Consider the following 15,099-nt stretch of genomic DNA (forward strand, 5'->3'; position numbering starts at 1 on the left):
CTCCTGACATACTTAGTGCGTATATGAGGGTAGGGCAATATGCTCCACTACACTTAAAACAGTATTTGTCTAGAACAGCAACAGGTGTGTACTTTTGGCTGTACTTTCACAGTAATTAAACCCTTAAAACTTTAACAGGAACAAAATGGTACACCACATAGATGTACGTATGTGGTAGGCACTTTTGAGGGGAGTACAATACGCTCCACTACTCTTAAACCATATTTGTCTACAACAGCAGCATGTGTGTACTTTTGACTGGCCTTTCACAGTAACTAGGTCCTTAGGACTATAACAGGAAAAAAATGGTACACTACATAGATGTACGTACATGGTAGACACTTATGAGGGGTGTACAATATGCTCCACTACACTTAAAATAGTATTTGTTTACAACAGCAGCAGATGTGTACATTTGGCTGGCCTTTCACAGTAACTAGGCCCTTAAGACTTTAACAGGAACAAAATGGTACACCACATAGATGTACATACATGGTATGCACTTATGAGGGGAATATTATACGCTCCACTACGCTTAAAACAGTATTTGTCAAGAACAGCAGCAGGTGTGTACTTTTGACTGGCCTTTCACAGTAACTAGGCCCTTATGACTTTAACAGGAATAAAATGGTACACCACCTATGTATGCTCAGGTTACACTTAAAAGAGGACAATACGTTCTGCTACACAACCTGTATTGGGCAGGCACTAATAGCAGGTGATCTTGACTTTTAGTGCTCTGTTCACCCTAACTGGCTGGCTAGTATTAGCTTTTCAGTTGTTATATACACCAGTGCTGCAGCACACAGTTGCTCTGTACTACACCCAAAATTGCACTTTCTCAATCTCTCTCCCTTCCCCATCAGTGCTTCTAGGCTGGATTTGGGCTTGAGGTGAATCACTGCTGTAAAAATGCTTTTCTGTGCAACACACACTGCTCTCTGTCCCTCTTTCTCTCTCTCTCTCTCTCTCTCTCTCTCTCTGCAATAGAACGCTGACGTGACTGAGGAGAGTGCTCACCCGTCCCCTTCATTAGCATAATAATGAAGGGGACGGGGGCAACAGGGGAACATGAAGCAGACAGAGTAGCTTTGTCAGCCGGCTCCCTGCCTCCAATGCTCACTGGGGGTGCCTTAGGATTAAATCTGTTTAAAAGCCTAACTCTGCGAATAAACAATGACTTTAAGTAAATGCCCTTTATTGTACAGCTCTTCACCAGCACTATAACCCAGTATAGTGTTTTAGTGTGGGTAAACTAGCTTTCAGATTCTCTTTTTTAAAGTACTTAGAAGTAAGTAACTGCGGTAGAAGCAAAATATATACTGAACATGAATCTGTAACCTTCATTTAGTTCTGTAGAACGGATCAAGAAAGAGATTTAAAAAAAATTACTGTCACATCAGAGTTTTTAATCAACTAAAGTCATTGCCCAGTAAACATAGATTTACTGAATCATACATTTTAGGAAAATGATACACGCTTAAAGATAGATGGATGGAGTAGGGACTGATTGCAAATATGAATCCCTTTAATTAATGCTAGTCTATAAGAAGCTTGGAGAAACTGGAGAAACTGCTTCATTTAAATGATAGATTCTATAGGATACTCTAAAATGGACTTAATGAGTGCATCAGCAGCTACTTGAAGACACCACAAAGTGCTGATAACATATTTAGGGAGACATCTTTATTTATTGCTATTCATCTTAAAAGGGTATTCCGGTTGGCAGCCATTATCACCTATGAACTCTATAGAGCAGTGGTCTGTAAACTGTGGACATCCTAGGCTCCCCTTAATGCTGTGCTGTGGTGAAACTACAAGTCCTTGCAGCCCTGTGGAGAATGATCTCCCTCCCACCCAGCGGTCGCTCCACCCATTGAAACTCAGAATGAACATTGGGGCAAAGATCACATAAGAATTGCGAGACCAGCCATCAAACACAGGTACAGGCATTATATTATGAACTACACTAAATTTGCAGCCTCTGTAGCACAGTCAAATAAAAAATAGATCCCGAAATACCCCTTCAAGTAAAATTGTGCTGCACCTTCTCTTCCTGTGTCTGGTTATCCCACACCCACAACACCAAAGTGTCACAAACCGGCAGGACTGGTAGTGAATCCTCTGGACCAGAGAGGCGATGGCGCGGGCTGTACTGAAGGACCGGTTCTAAGCAGTTACTGGTCTTCTCCAGAGCCCGCCGCAAAGTAGGATGGATTTGCTGCGGCGGTAACTACCAGGTCATGTCCCCCAGTAACAACTCGACCTCTCTGGCAGCTGATATAGCGTGGAACACAGGGAGTAGGCAAGAGCGTAGTCAGACGTAGCAGAGGTCAGGGCAGGCAGCAAAGGTTCACAGGAAAGTAGACAGTAGCAACGGGTTCGGCAACTGGCAAGGCAAACTAACACAGTAGGGAACGCTTTCTCAGAGGCACAAGGCACAAAGATCCAGCAAGGCAGGAAGGGGGAGGCAGCTTATATGGGAAGGACACCAATTACTGGTGCGCTGGCCCTTTAAATTTACTGAAGCCGGTGCGCGCACGCCCTAGAGAGGGCCGGGGCCGCGCGCGCCTGGATGCAAGAGTGCAGGGAGCCATGCGCCGAGGATCAGGTTAGCCGGGCAGGGACGCGGCGCGTGAGCGGGAACCAGCCGCCACGCCAGCCGCGTCTCTGAAGCTGTGGAACCCGCACTCCCGGGACTGAGGGCTGAGGCAGCGGGCGCTCTGGTACGGAGGTGATGACCGGAGCGCTCGCTGTGACACAAAGGCACACCCAACTTCCATCTGATCTAAACACCAAAGACAGAGACAAAATAATGATGCACAATAATCAATCTTTATTTATGCACAAAAATAAAATAAAACAATAAATCAATCTTTATTTATGCACAAAAATTTTAAATGTACATAAAAACTGAAGAGAGATGGGTACATAGAATACACTTGCAGAAAAATGAGAGGTAGAGATAGTAATATATTTTACGGAATTATGCCAATGTACAACGGGAATGTATCAGAGGATGGTACAGTATATATCTGTTCACATAATGGTAAATGTACAAAAAGAATAATAATATGACATAATAAGGGCCAGAAGAGTATCTATAATAGTCTGTACAGGGTCCATATGAAAAAGAAACTCATGGATAATGATAGAAATGATATACAACAATGCTATCACATTAAGGCAAGAATATCTCAGCACAGTAAATGCATTGTTATACACAGAATAGATACATAGCTATGCACCCTGTAAGGCGTTGTCTCACCTCAAATCCCAACGCATGTTTTTGCCAGATTGCTTCGTCAGTAGTGATAAGCAGCATATGCCATATTCGAATTTGCGATATTTCGCGAATATGAGAACGAATATTCGTCCCATATTCGTGAAATTCGAATATTCATTATATTCGTGACGTTTTTTTGAATTGAGAAATTTCGCTATTGCGAATGCGAAATTAATAGCGAAATTTCGCTTGTCTGCGCGCTATAACATCATGCGAGGGACGTTGCTAGGGACGTTGCTAAGCTCTGACAACTGTGCTTGCAGTACTCTAATTAGCTCACAGGCATAAGTAGGATGGAATTTCCAAGAATATTCGCATTGCGAATATTCGTATTGCGAATATTCGCAATGCGAATATTCGCAAGCATAAACCTTTCGCCTCACAGTCTCATCCCTGGGTCTTTAATTAAATGATACAAGCAAAGCATTTCAGAAAAGAAAAAAAAGACAAATATTCGTAATAGTGAATTTTAATCGCGAAATTCGTAATATTCGCGAATATGCGATATTTGCGATGAATATTTGAATTGCAAATATTCGTGAGCAACACTATTCGTCACTACATAGTAAACTGGGGGGCATCCCGAGGACCAACTACACTACCATTACCCCATTACCTGCAGGCTATACTTTGCCAAGATTGTGAGTGTGTTTGGGGAGATTACACTGCAACACCATCATTGACATAACCACTAGGACTTCTCCACAGTAGTACTACAAGTCCCAGCAATGCACCCCAGGCGCACAACAGTTTAACTGCTGAGATATCTTTAAAAGTCCCACCAGGATATGATGCCATTAAAGTCCAGTGACCATGAGTTGGAGAGCAACACAGTCTCAGGCAGTGGTGAGTAACACATTATAAAACTGTAGATTTTATACATTTTCAAAAATGTTTTCCATGGTTTTTAATTTTGCATTTAAATATTGTTCTGCAATTGTCCTTAATACACCAAATATATTGTACATTTCCAAGTTGTTGTCCTTGTAAACATAGAAAAAACCCTTGTGTAAAGTTATATAATATGGCCTCTGGTTAGAGCTATTGTCAGACGGACCTTGCTGCGCCGTATATCACAGATCGGTTGCACATTCATATTATTGCATGAACCATAAAAGCGAGCCCCTTACATTGGTGATGCAATTAAAATGAATTCATTAGCAATCTTTATTACAACCCTAATAGGGCATTTTAATAGCATTCATAAAGAAACATCCATCTTCTACAGAAAGCACAAAGTACAATACAATAGGAAGGATGTAGTTAGATATGATTTGAATAAATGGAACCATAATTTCTTTTACATAAACTGTATTAGTGAATAATAGGGCATACAATGAACCTGCTGGGTCAATGCCATAAAGATAAAACAAAAACACAATTATCATAGAAGAAAAATACCGTAGAGTTCAAGCCTAATAAAAGCAAAATAGAAAATATTTTATTGCAATGTTAAATTTCAAATTAACCTTTGATTTCTGTGTCTCCCACGGCGCGGCAACAGTTGTAGCACTTGACATCTTGTCAGATGTCTAATTTACCATCAATGTTGTGTTGCTCTTTTTTTTATAGTACTTTTATGGAGTTATTTAAGGTAATGTCAGATTGGTAAGCACCTGGAAAAGCAACTATCCAGCACTGGAACGTTTTGCTGTTATAAAAGAAAAGAAGGCATTAAAAAAAAGGAAATACTTACCTCTCTTCTATCTCCATTGATCTTCTGCCTTCAGAAGAGGGTAGATGCAGTGACATCAACAGCTGTGCTTTTCTGCTCCATTTACAGTGACTGTGCTGATTTTACAGGCATCAGCACACTATTAAAAAAAAAAAAATAGCCAGCATAACTACCTAATACACGGGTGCATGCTGCTGTGGCAAATACAAACTTTACAAATACAGTGACCCCCGACATACGATGGCCCCGACATATGATAAAATCGACATACAATGGCCTCTCAGAGGCCATCGCATGTCGATGTAAGCATCGACATACAATGCTTTTTTATGTCGGGGCCATCGCATTAAGTGCTATCCGGCAGCGCAAAATGCTTAATCTGCTGCCGGAGAGCAGCTTAATGTTCCCCTTGTGGTGCAGTGAGTATTACTTACCCCTCCACGATGCTTCGGGGTGCCCCTCGGGTCCAACGCTGGTCCTCCGTTGTCTTCTCGGCCCTCTCCGGTGAGGTCAATGCGCTGTTAAACACACCGTCCTGTCATCCAATAGGTATGGCGTACGCAGCGGCGTAATAACGTCGCTACGCAGGCCCAATAAGGCCTTGCGGAAGACAGCGGAGGGCCGAAGAAGACCAGGAGAGCCCAGCAGAGGACCAGAGAAGACCAGGAGAGCCCAGCGGAGGCCCGGGGTCACCATCGGGAGCAGCGGGGACACCATAGGGAGCGGCAGGACGCGGTCCGGAGCGGTGGGGACAGGTGAGTACAGCTTCCTATACTTTACATTGCACGAATCCCTCAACATACGATGGATTTGACAAATTTGACAAACGATGGCTCGTTTGGAACGAATTACCATCGAATGTTGAGGGACCACTGTAGAAGGTTGAAGCAGCACTCTTGGTCAAAAAATGGAGGTTCATAGCGCACTTTTTGATCAAAACGTGTCCCCCATCCACCACGCAGAGGTGGCCTCACATCAGATGGGACCCTTACACACTTACTCTACTCATCTCTGACTGAGAGTGCTGATGCAACCTTCTATTTGTATATATCAGCACACTATACATGGTATTTCAGACAATTGTTTCCACCATTGCCCTTGGTTCTCTGAAGTCACAGCATCAGCCAAAGCTATAACCAACTTTTGCCCATAATTCCATTGAGCGAAGGATGTTAATGTTAAATCTAGTTATTCAGCCATGGCACCAAATATAAATTAACTGTTTGACTGGACACTTTAAGGGTACATCCATATGTGGCGTATTTGTTGTAGATTTTCTGCATGGTACATCCACACCTTTTACTGTACATTATTATTAGAGTGAGATGTAATTTGGAAAATCTCTTCCATACTTTGTGAATACAATCCACACAAAATTTGTGTGTGAATTGACTTGAGATGAGGAATACAATTCTTTAGAATATGTCTGTTTTGGTGTTGGACCCACATTTGTCCTTACATCGGACATGTATGGTACGGCCGTCTGGGCCTTAATAGCTCATGCTGTACATTTTGCGCCATAAAGTGCAGGAGGAGCTATCAGCAGCATGCTTGCAGGGTTCTAATCGATTTTTATGGCAGCCAAAGACCTTTAAGAGGTATTCCAGGATTTTTTTTTTAGGGGCTGTAAAGTTAGTGTAGTTCATAATATAGTGTCTGTACCTGTGTGTGACGGTTTTCTCACAATTCTTCTGTGATTTTCACTCCAATATTTATTTTTACCAGCAAACAAAATGACTGTTGTCTCATTAAATTATTATTAGGTATAGTCCTTCTTCTCTTCACATGGCCTGGCAAGAGTTGGACAGGCTGTGTCTGCTTTATAGACTGATCTAGTGTATATTGAACAAGCTTGGTTCCAACCTTTTGGATAGAAAGGGTTAAACCTGGGAGACCCCTCCCACAGACCTTCTAGCAGTTTCTACATAGAAACCAACTAAGGTAAGTCACACAATCAAAGTTCTATGCATCCTTATAGACAAAATCCACCAGTAGTGGCACTAAGTAGCAAAATGTTTAACCCATGCACTTCCTATAACTACAGTGTATGCAGAGGTAGCAGTGTGAGCTTAAAAATGATAAACCATATGTGTTTGACTATACTTAGATACAGGTGTGGTGACCCAGTACAGGATAACATGTTCTTATGTACTTCTGCCCATCCTGTGTTGCAGAAGTTGCATCAATATCCATCTTAAGCCCACATTTCTCTTGACTCTATTCCATAAACTGTAATGCCATGGTTAATGTATTTTTTTTATTTGCTTGTCACCTTAAACCTGTTATCACGTCTGGGCAGGGAAGTAGTGCACACTATTCGCACCCACTCCCCCTATCCCTACCTACTTACAAACCCACCCTAGGTAGCGGGTCCGTAACCACGGTGAAGGTCCCTAATTACAATAAGTGAGGGCAGTACAGTCAAAATAATCTATATATATAAAACTCACATGTTACTTATATGTCAACAACAAACATAGGCTAGGTGATTTAACCCTTACTTACCCCCATTTGCCAGGGGCGGGGTTTATGTTTAAAGTCCTATACAAGTCTATGGGAAATATATGTTACTGCATAACTTCCACACGGCTGGAGATATTTCGATAATACTTGGTCACATGTTATTTATATGTCCACTTAAAATATAGGATAATTAATTCAACCCCTAACTACCCCCATTTGTGAGGGTCAGGGTTTTTTGTATGAAGTCCCATGCAAATCAATGGGAAACGTATGTTCTCACATAACTTCTGTACGGCTGGAGATATTTCAATACCTAGTACACATATCACAGGTCGGAATATGAGGACAGGAGGGGAGGTCGAGATAGGAGGTCAAGATAGGAAGTCAAGATAGGAGGACAGGGTGGTCAGGATAGGAGGTCGAGTTAGGAGGTCGGGATATGGGGACCAGATATGAGGTGGAGATAGGAGGATGGGATAGGAGGACGGGATAGGAGGTCGAGATAGGAGGTCGGGATAGGAGGTCGGGATAGGAGGTCGGCATAGGAGGTCGGGATAGGAGGTCGGCATAGGAGGATGGGATAGGAGGACGGGATAGGAGGTTGGGATAAGAGTTCGGGATAGGAGGTCGGGATATGAGGACGAGATGTGAGGATGGGATATGAGGTTGGGATATGATGACGGGATAGGAGGTCAGGATATGAAAACAGGATATGGGGTTGGGATATGACAACAATATATGAGGACGGGATATGAAGTCAAAAGCTTCCTCCTTTGTTTATTTTCCTCCCCAACAAGGATTAGGAAGGAAAAACCGGGCAACGCCGGGTATTCAGCTAGTAAACTATAAAGCAGACAGAGGTTGGGACACAGAATGGAATCACTCAGACTAACAAAAAAACAACTAAACATACACACAATAAGTCACTGTCCACAGTCAATACCAAGAGGTTACAGATAAGCCAATTCGCAAAGCCAAGGGAAGAGTCAGAGAGTGGAGCCAAAGGGTCAAAATGCCAGATATAACATATATATATATATATATATATATATATATATATATATATATATATATTATAAATGCTAGCTAGGAGTACATAGAGCTCTATAGCAGCCAATGATTGGGAGCAAACTGCCAGCTTATATGGAGCCAGCACGGGCGTAACCCAGCAACAAGAAACAACAAAGAACCAGTTAGAACCTTTTAACCCTATAGGTTCTGACAATACCCCCCCCCCTTTTAGAAGGGGCCACTGGACCTTTAAATTTACAATTTTAACAAAGAACAGTGGAACACATTATGAACCTTAAATGATAACCTCATTAATAACCTCAATTATCTTATAAGGCTAAATGAACCAAGGAGCCAACTTCTTAGATGGAACCTTGAGACACAAATTTTTTGTAGATAACTACACTTTATCACCTACTTTAAATTTAATTCCACAAGTACGTCTCTTGTTGGCAAACTTACTTTGTACCTATTAAGCATTTCTCAGGTTCTTCTGAATCTGGGCCCAAACTGTGCACAGTTTACTCATGGTAATCTCGACTTCAGGATTATCATTAACAGTATTGGTACAGGAAGAAAACCGTGGATGAAATCCATATACACAGAAGAATGGTGACATACCAGGAGAAGAGTTTTCACGATTATTCAAGGCAAACACAGCAAGAGACAGAAAAGATACCTAGTCCTCCTATCTGCTACAGAACATCTAAGGTACTGTTTAAGATTTTGATTCATACTTTCTGTTTGACCGCTAGATTGAGGATGAAAAGCGTATGAAAAAAAAAACAATTCAACACCCAACTGTTTACAAAAAGCTTGCCAAAATTTTGAAACAAATTGAACCCCTTGATCAGACACAATATTTTCTGGAACCCCATGGTACCTAACAAAATGTCTTAAAAATAAATCAGCAAGAGCTTTGGCCGAAGGGAGAATTTTCAGAGGAATGAGATGACACTGTTTACTGAACATGCCCACCGCCACCCACAAAACGGATTTTCCCTCAGATGGAGGTAGATCAGTCATAAAATCCATAGAGATATGTAAATGGACAAAGGACACAAGTCTCCTGCGGGACATGTCCGAGGAGTTTTTGCTCCAGCACAAATTTCACAAGCAGTAACAAAAGCCTCCACATCCCTGTTGAGAGCTGGCAACCAGAATTTCCTGAAACAATTTCCCTGGACCCCAAATGCCAGGATGACCTGCTAACAGGGAACCATGACACTCTTCAATAATACGGAGGTGAAACTGACTAGGTACAAAGACCTTGTCTCTAAGAATCTCTGGAGGAACCAAGCTTTGATTGCTCAATATGCGGACACTGCAGAAATAACCACACCAAAGAACAGTCTATGGATAAGAATCTATAGGCTGAGAAGCACTGAAACTCCAAGATAAGGCATCAGTCTTGACATTCTTAGTACCCGGACGGTAAGTAATAACAAAATTAAACTAAGTAAAGAACAAGGCCCACAAGGCTTGACGAGGATTGAGACATTTGGCATATTTAAGGAAGGTAACATTTTTGTGGTCAGTGATTACTGAAACCTGATGAGGAACTGCCCCCTCAAGAAAATATCTCCACTCCTCAAAAGCCCACTTGATTGCCAAAAGTTCTCGATTTCCTACATCATAGTTTTGTTCAGCTGTGGAAAATTTTTGAGAGAAAAAGGTACAAGGACGTAACTTAGTCAAAGATGCATTTCCCTGTGACAATACTGATTCCACAGAATGGAATCACTCAAACTAACAGAAAAAACACTAAACATACACACAATAAGTCGCTGTCCACAGTTCGAGTCGATACCAAGAGGTTACAGATAAGCCAATTTGCAAAGCCAGGAGAAGAGTCAGAGAGTGGAGCCAAAGGGTCAAGATGCCAGATATAACAGATACAATATAAATGCTAGCTAGGAGTGCATAGAGCTCTATAGCAGGCAAGGATTGGGAGAAGACTGACAGCTTGCATGGAGCCAGAACAGGTGCTCCAATCAAGGTCAGCTGAGCAGTCAAGACAGACGGGCGTAACCCAGCAACAAGAAACAACAAAGAAGCTGTCAGAACCTTTTAACCCTATAGGTTCTGACACCTGTTGTTAAGGACCTTGTTGTTAGGAGAATATGCAGAGGTGAACTATGTGACTTATCTGCCCAATGGGACTTCTTAAAACCTACTCCATATATAGTGAGGTCAGAGTTCAGTGCAGTTAGTTCTTAGGCATAGTTGAGAGAAGTGTGGAGTCTGTCTGTGAGGTGATTCTGAAGGAGGCCTGAGGTCTAGTCCAGCAACCACCCATCTACTACCAGTTAACCCCTGCGCCTGGGTGATAGTCAAAGCCTGGCGGTTAGCACTACAATCTGGGGGATTCAGTTTAAGTCAAGTCCAGAAAGCAAGTCAGTAAAGTTAGTCAAGTCCAAGTAACTAAAGTATAGCGTACCAGTCAAGTCAGCCATTTACAGCACAATCAACTATAAGTCCCAGCAAGCCGATAAGCTTCCCAAAGTTCACCCTGCATCTCCTTCATGCTAATCTGAGCTGTAACAGATTGTACCATCTTTCCAACCTCTGTAAAGCAAACCAGTTATTCATAATAATAAGTTATTATTTGCCCCATGTCTGGCACAGGAGAAGCTGGTTTACCTCGGGTGGTGTATAGGTCAACCACACCCTGGTGTCACGGAACGGTTTATTACACATTACCCTCATCTGACACCACACAGAGTTAGGTATTTGGAAAGAGAACTTCTCAGTCACATGGCACCTTATAGTTCAATAGCTGGGAGGTGGTACTGGAACACTGTATATGGACTGTGCACTATACAAATAACAAAGGTACTCTGCACTATTGCTGTAATGCACAGCATTGGTTATTACAGTATACATTTGGGGAAAGAAATCTCTGCTGCAATGTTGATGAACTCATTGTGGAAACCATCAAGCTTTACAAACAAAATGAGATATAACACACATTAATGGTTGCTGTTAAAAAGTGCTAAACACTCCTCTTTTAACTCCTGCAAAAAGCAGCACAAAACCGCATAACATATGCACAAAATCATAGTTACATAAAGACACTGTAAAGTGTGTTATCACAGTTTACTCATAAACACCTAAAAGAGGTCCAACTCCCCTCTTTCCAGGGCCAGACTGGGACAAAAAATTGGTCCGGGCATATTAGACTATGCAGCCCATTTTTTTCAGTGGGGCTCCCAGCAGTCAGACTCCCACCAGAATAACATGGGCTGCATTGTCTAAAATCACCTTGGTTCAAGTGGCTCTCCAGCTTTTGCAAAGCTACAACTTTCATCATGTCTACAGAGATTTAGGCATGATGGGAGTTGTAGTTTTATAACAGGTGGAGAGCCACAGATTGGGGTACAGTTCCATCCATCATCACTGCAGAAATAACAAGTGACTACAGGCTCTAATGGGAGTCAGGCAGAATACACAAAGGTAGAATGACTCACAGCTGACGTCGTCTCTGTTGTCTTTCCTTTTCTATTCTTCTTCTGATCTGCACCATCAGGACTTCTTCCAGCTATGTCTACTTCTGCAGAGTCTGATGCCCGACATCATAGGTTCCTCACTTTGTTAGTAGATCTTCATCCTCTATATAAAGACAATAACCATATCAACCCTGCCAGACATCATGCCCCCTAAAAATTATACTCCCAGACACCATGGCTACATTCACAAATCTGTAATTCCGCTCAAATTCTGTTCTGCATAGTTTACTACAGAATTTTTTTGCGGAATTACTGCAGAATTTCTGTGTGCCCAAACCACTTAATTCTGCCTTAATTCAAAGCCTCTTTGAGTTCAAAAGAATTCCGTCTGCAATTTCGCTAAATTTAAAGACATGTCCACAAAAAAATTTGGTGTGTAAATGGAAAACAATGTGACACTGCTGCAACCTGATTTCCACCGGCTGAATGTCCTCAGTGTGGAAGAGCCCTAAGTCTCCGCCAGACCCCTAAATTCTCTTCCAGACACATCTTTCCCCTCCTTTCTCAGACCCTTATCTCCCTCTAGACTCTTCTGTCCCCCTCCAGACCCCTAAGTCTCCTCCAGATTCCTCTGCCCATCCTAGACCCTTCAGTCACCCTTCTTCATACTTCCCTGTCCCCTCCCCAGGCCTTTCTGTCCCATTCTTCTACCACACAGACCTCTCAGTCATCCATCATATTTTACTGACCTCCCTGACCCCTTTGCCCCCTTTTCCTCCCCCCTGACCCCTCAGTAATGTGGCTTCATACTTTTCTGCCCCCCCCCCCCCCTTCTTCTCTCCTCACAGACCCCTCCTTCACATTTTGGAACCCAATCTCCCCACCTCACTTTGTAGAGGAGAGTTGGTAGGGAGGCTCCAGTGGTGGGCGAGGCTCTAGCAGTGAGGAAGGATCCAGGTTTCCCCTCCTGCTCGGCAGAGAGCAACCGGGGCAGAGACATGTCCGTGATGTCAGGGGTGTGCCTGTGCATGGATGTCTGGGGCTCTTAACGTGGCAGTGTCCCTGCCCCTGTTCACTTCAGCTCGATCGGGGAGGGAGGTCTCATGGGGGACTGGGCTGGAAAGTAAAAGGCCAGAGCCGGTTTTATTAAAAAAAAAAATAATTTCAAAAAGCACAGGCACAAATGATCGACAAGGGTGCCAAGAATCATTCCTTCCACCACTGAAATACAGCACTTATAGTCTATTCTAGCAGTACGTCACTAATATTATGCAGTATCTCACAAAAGTGAGTACACCCTTCCCATTTTTGTAAATATTTTATTATATATTTTCATGTAGTAAAGTGCACAGCCTGTATAACTGTGTTTAATGTGCTGTCCCATCAAAATAACTCAACGCACAGCCATTAATGTCTAAAACTTGGCAACAAAAGTGAGTACACCCCTAAGTGGAAATGTCCAAATTGGGCCCAATTAGCCATTTTCCTCCCTTGTGTCATGCAACTCATTAGTGTTACTGGTACAATGTCTCAGGTGTAAATTGGGAGCAGGAATCTTAAATTTTGTGTTATAGCACTCACACTCTTTAATAGAGGTCACTGGAAGATCATCATGGTACCTCATGACAAAAACCTCTGAGGATCTAAAAAGAAGAACTGTTGCTCTACATAAAGATGGAGTCGCTATAAGAAGACCGCCATACACTACATAAAATTGGTCTGCATGGCTGTTGTCCCAGAAGGAAGCCTGTTCCAAAGATGATGCACAAGGAAGCCCACAGTTTGCTGAAGACAAGTAGACTAAGGATATGGATTACTGGAACCATGTCCTGTGGTCTGATGAGACCAAAATAACTTATATGGTGTCAAGTGTGTGTGGCGGCAACCAGGTGAGAAGTACAAAGACAAGTGTGCTTTACCTACAGTCAAACATGATGATAGGAGTGTCATGGTCTGAGCCTGCATGAGCGCTGCTGGGACTGGGTAGATACAGTTCAGTGAGGGAACCATGAATGCCAATATGTACTGTGACATACTGAAGCAGAGCATGATCCCCTTAATTCAGAGACTGGGCCACAGGGCAGTATTCCAACATGATAACAACCCCAAACACACCTCCAAGACAACCCCTGCCTTGGTTAAAAAAAAGCTGATGGCGATGGATTGACCGAGCATGTCTCCAGACCTAAACCCTATTGAGCATCTGTGGGGCATCCTTAACCCCTTAAGGACGCAGGACGTAAATGTACGTCCTGGTGAGGTGGTACTTAACGCACCAGGGCGTACATTTACGTCCTAAGCATAACCGCGGGCATCGGAGCGATGCCCGTGTCATGCGCGGCTGATCCCGGCTGCTGATCGCAGCCAGGGACCCGCCGGCAATGGCCGACGCCCGCGATCTCGCGGGCGTCCGCCATTAACCCCTCAGGTGCCGGGATCAATACAGATCCCGGCATCTGCGGCAGTTCGCGATTTAAATGAACGATCGGATCGCCCGCAGCGCTGCTGCGGGGATCCGATCATTCATAACGCCGCACGGAGGTCCCCTCTCCTTCCTCCGTGCGGCTCCCGGCGTCTCCTGCTCTGGTCTGTGATCGAGCAGACCAGAGCAGGAGATGGCCGATAATACTGATCTGTTCTATGTCCTATACATAGAACAGATTAGTATTAGCAATCATGGTATTGCTATGAATAGTCCCCTATGGGGACTATTCAAGTGTAAAAAAAAATGTAAAAAAATGTAAAAGTAAAAGTAAAAAAAAGTGAAAAATCCCCTCCCCCAATAAAAAAGTAAAACGTCCGTTTTTTCCTATTTTACCCCCAAAAAGCGTAAAAAACATTTTTTATAGACATATTTGGTATCGCCGCGTGCGTAAATGTCCGAACTATTAAAATAAAATGTTAATGATCCCATACGGTGAACGGCGTGAACGAAAAAAAATAAAAAAAAGTCCAAAATGCCTACTTTTTTAATACATTTTATAAAAAAAAAATATAAAAAATGTATTAAAAGTTTTTTATATGCAAATGTGGTATCAAAAAAAAGTACAGATCATGGCGCAAAAAATGAGCCCCCATACCGCCACTTATATGGAAAAATAAAAAAGTTAGAGGTCATCAAAATAAAGGGATTATAAACGTACTAATTTGGTTAAAAAGTTTGTGATTTTTTTTAAAAGAAAAATAATATAAAAGTATATAATAATGGGTATTAT

Source organism: Hyla sarda, chromosome 4 (assembly GCF_029499605.1).
Source record: "Hyla sarda isolate aHylSar1 chromosome 4, aHylSar1.hap1, whole genome shotgun sequence".
Lineage (NCBI taxonomy): Eukaryota > Metazoa > Chordata > Amphibia > Anura > Hylidae > Hyla > Hyla sarda.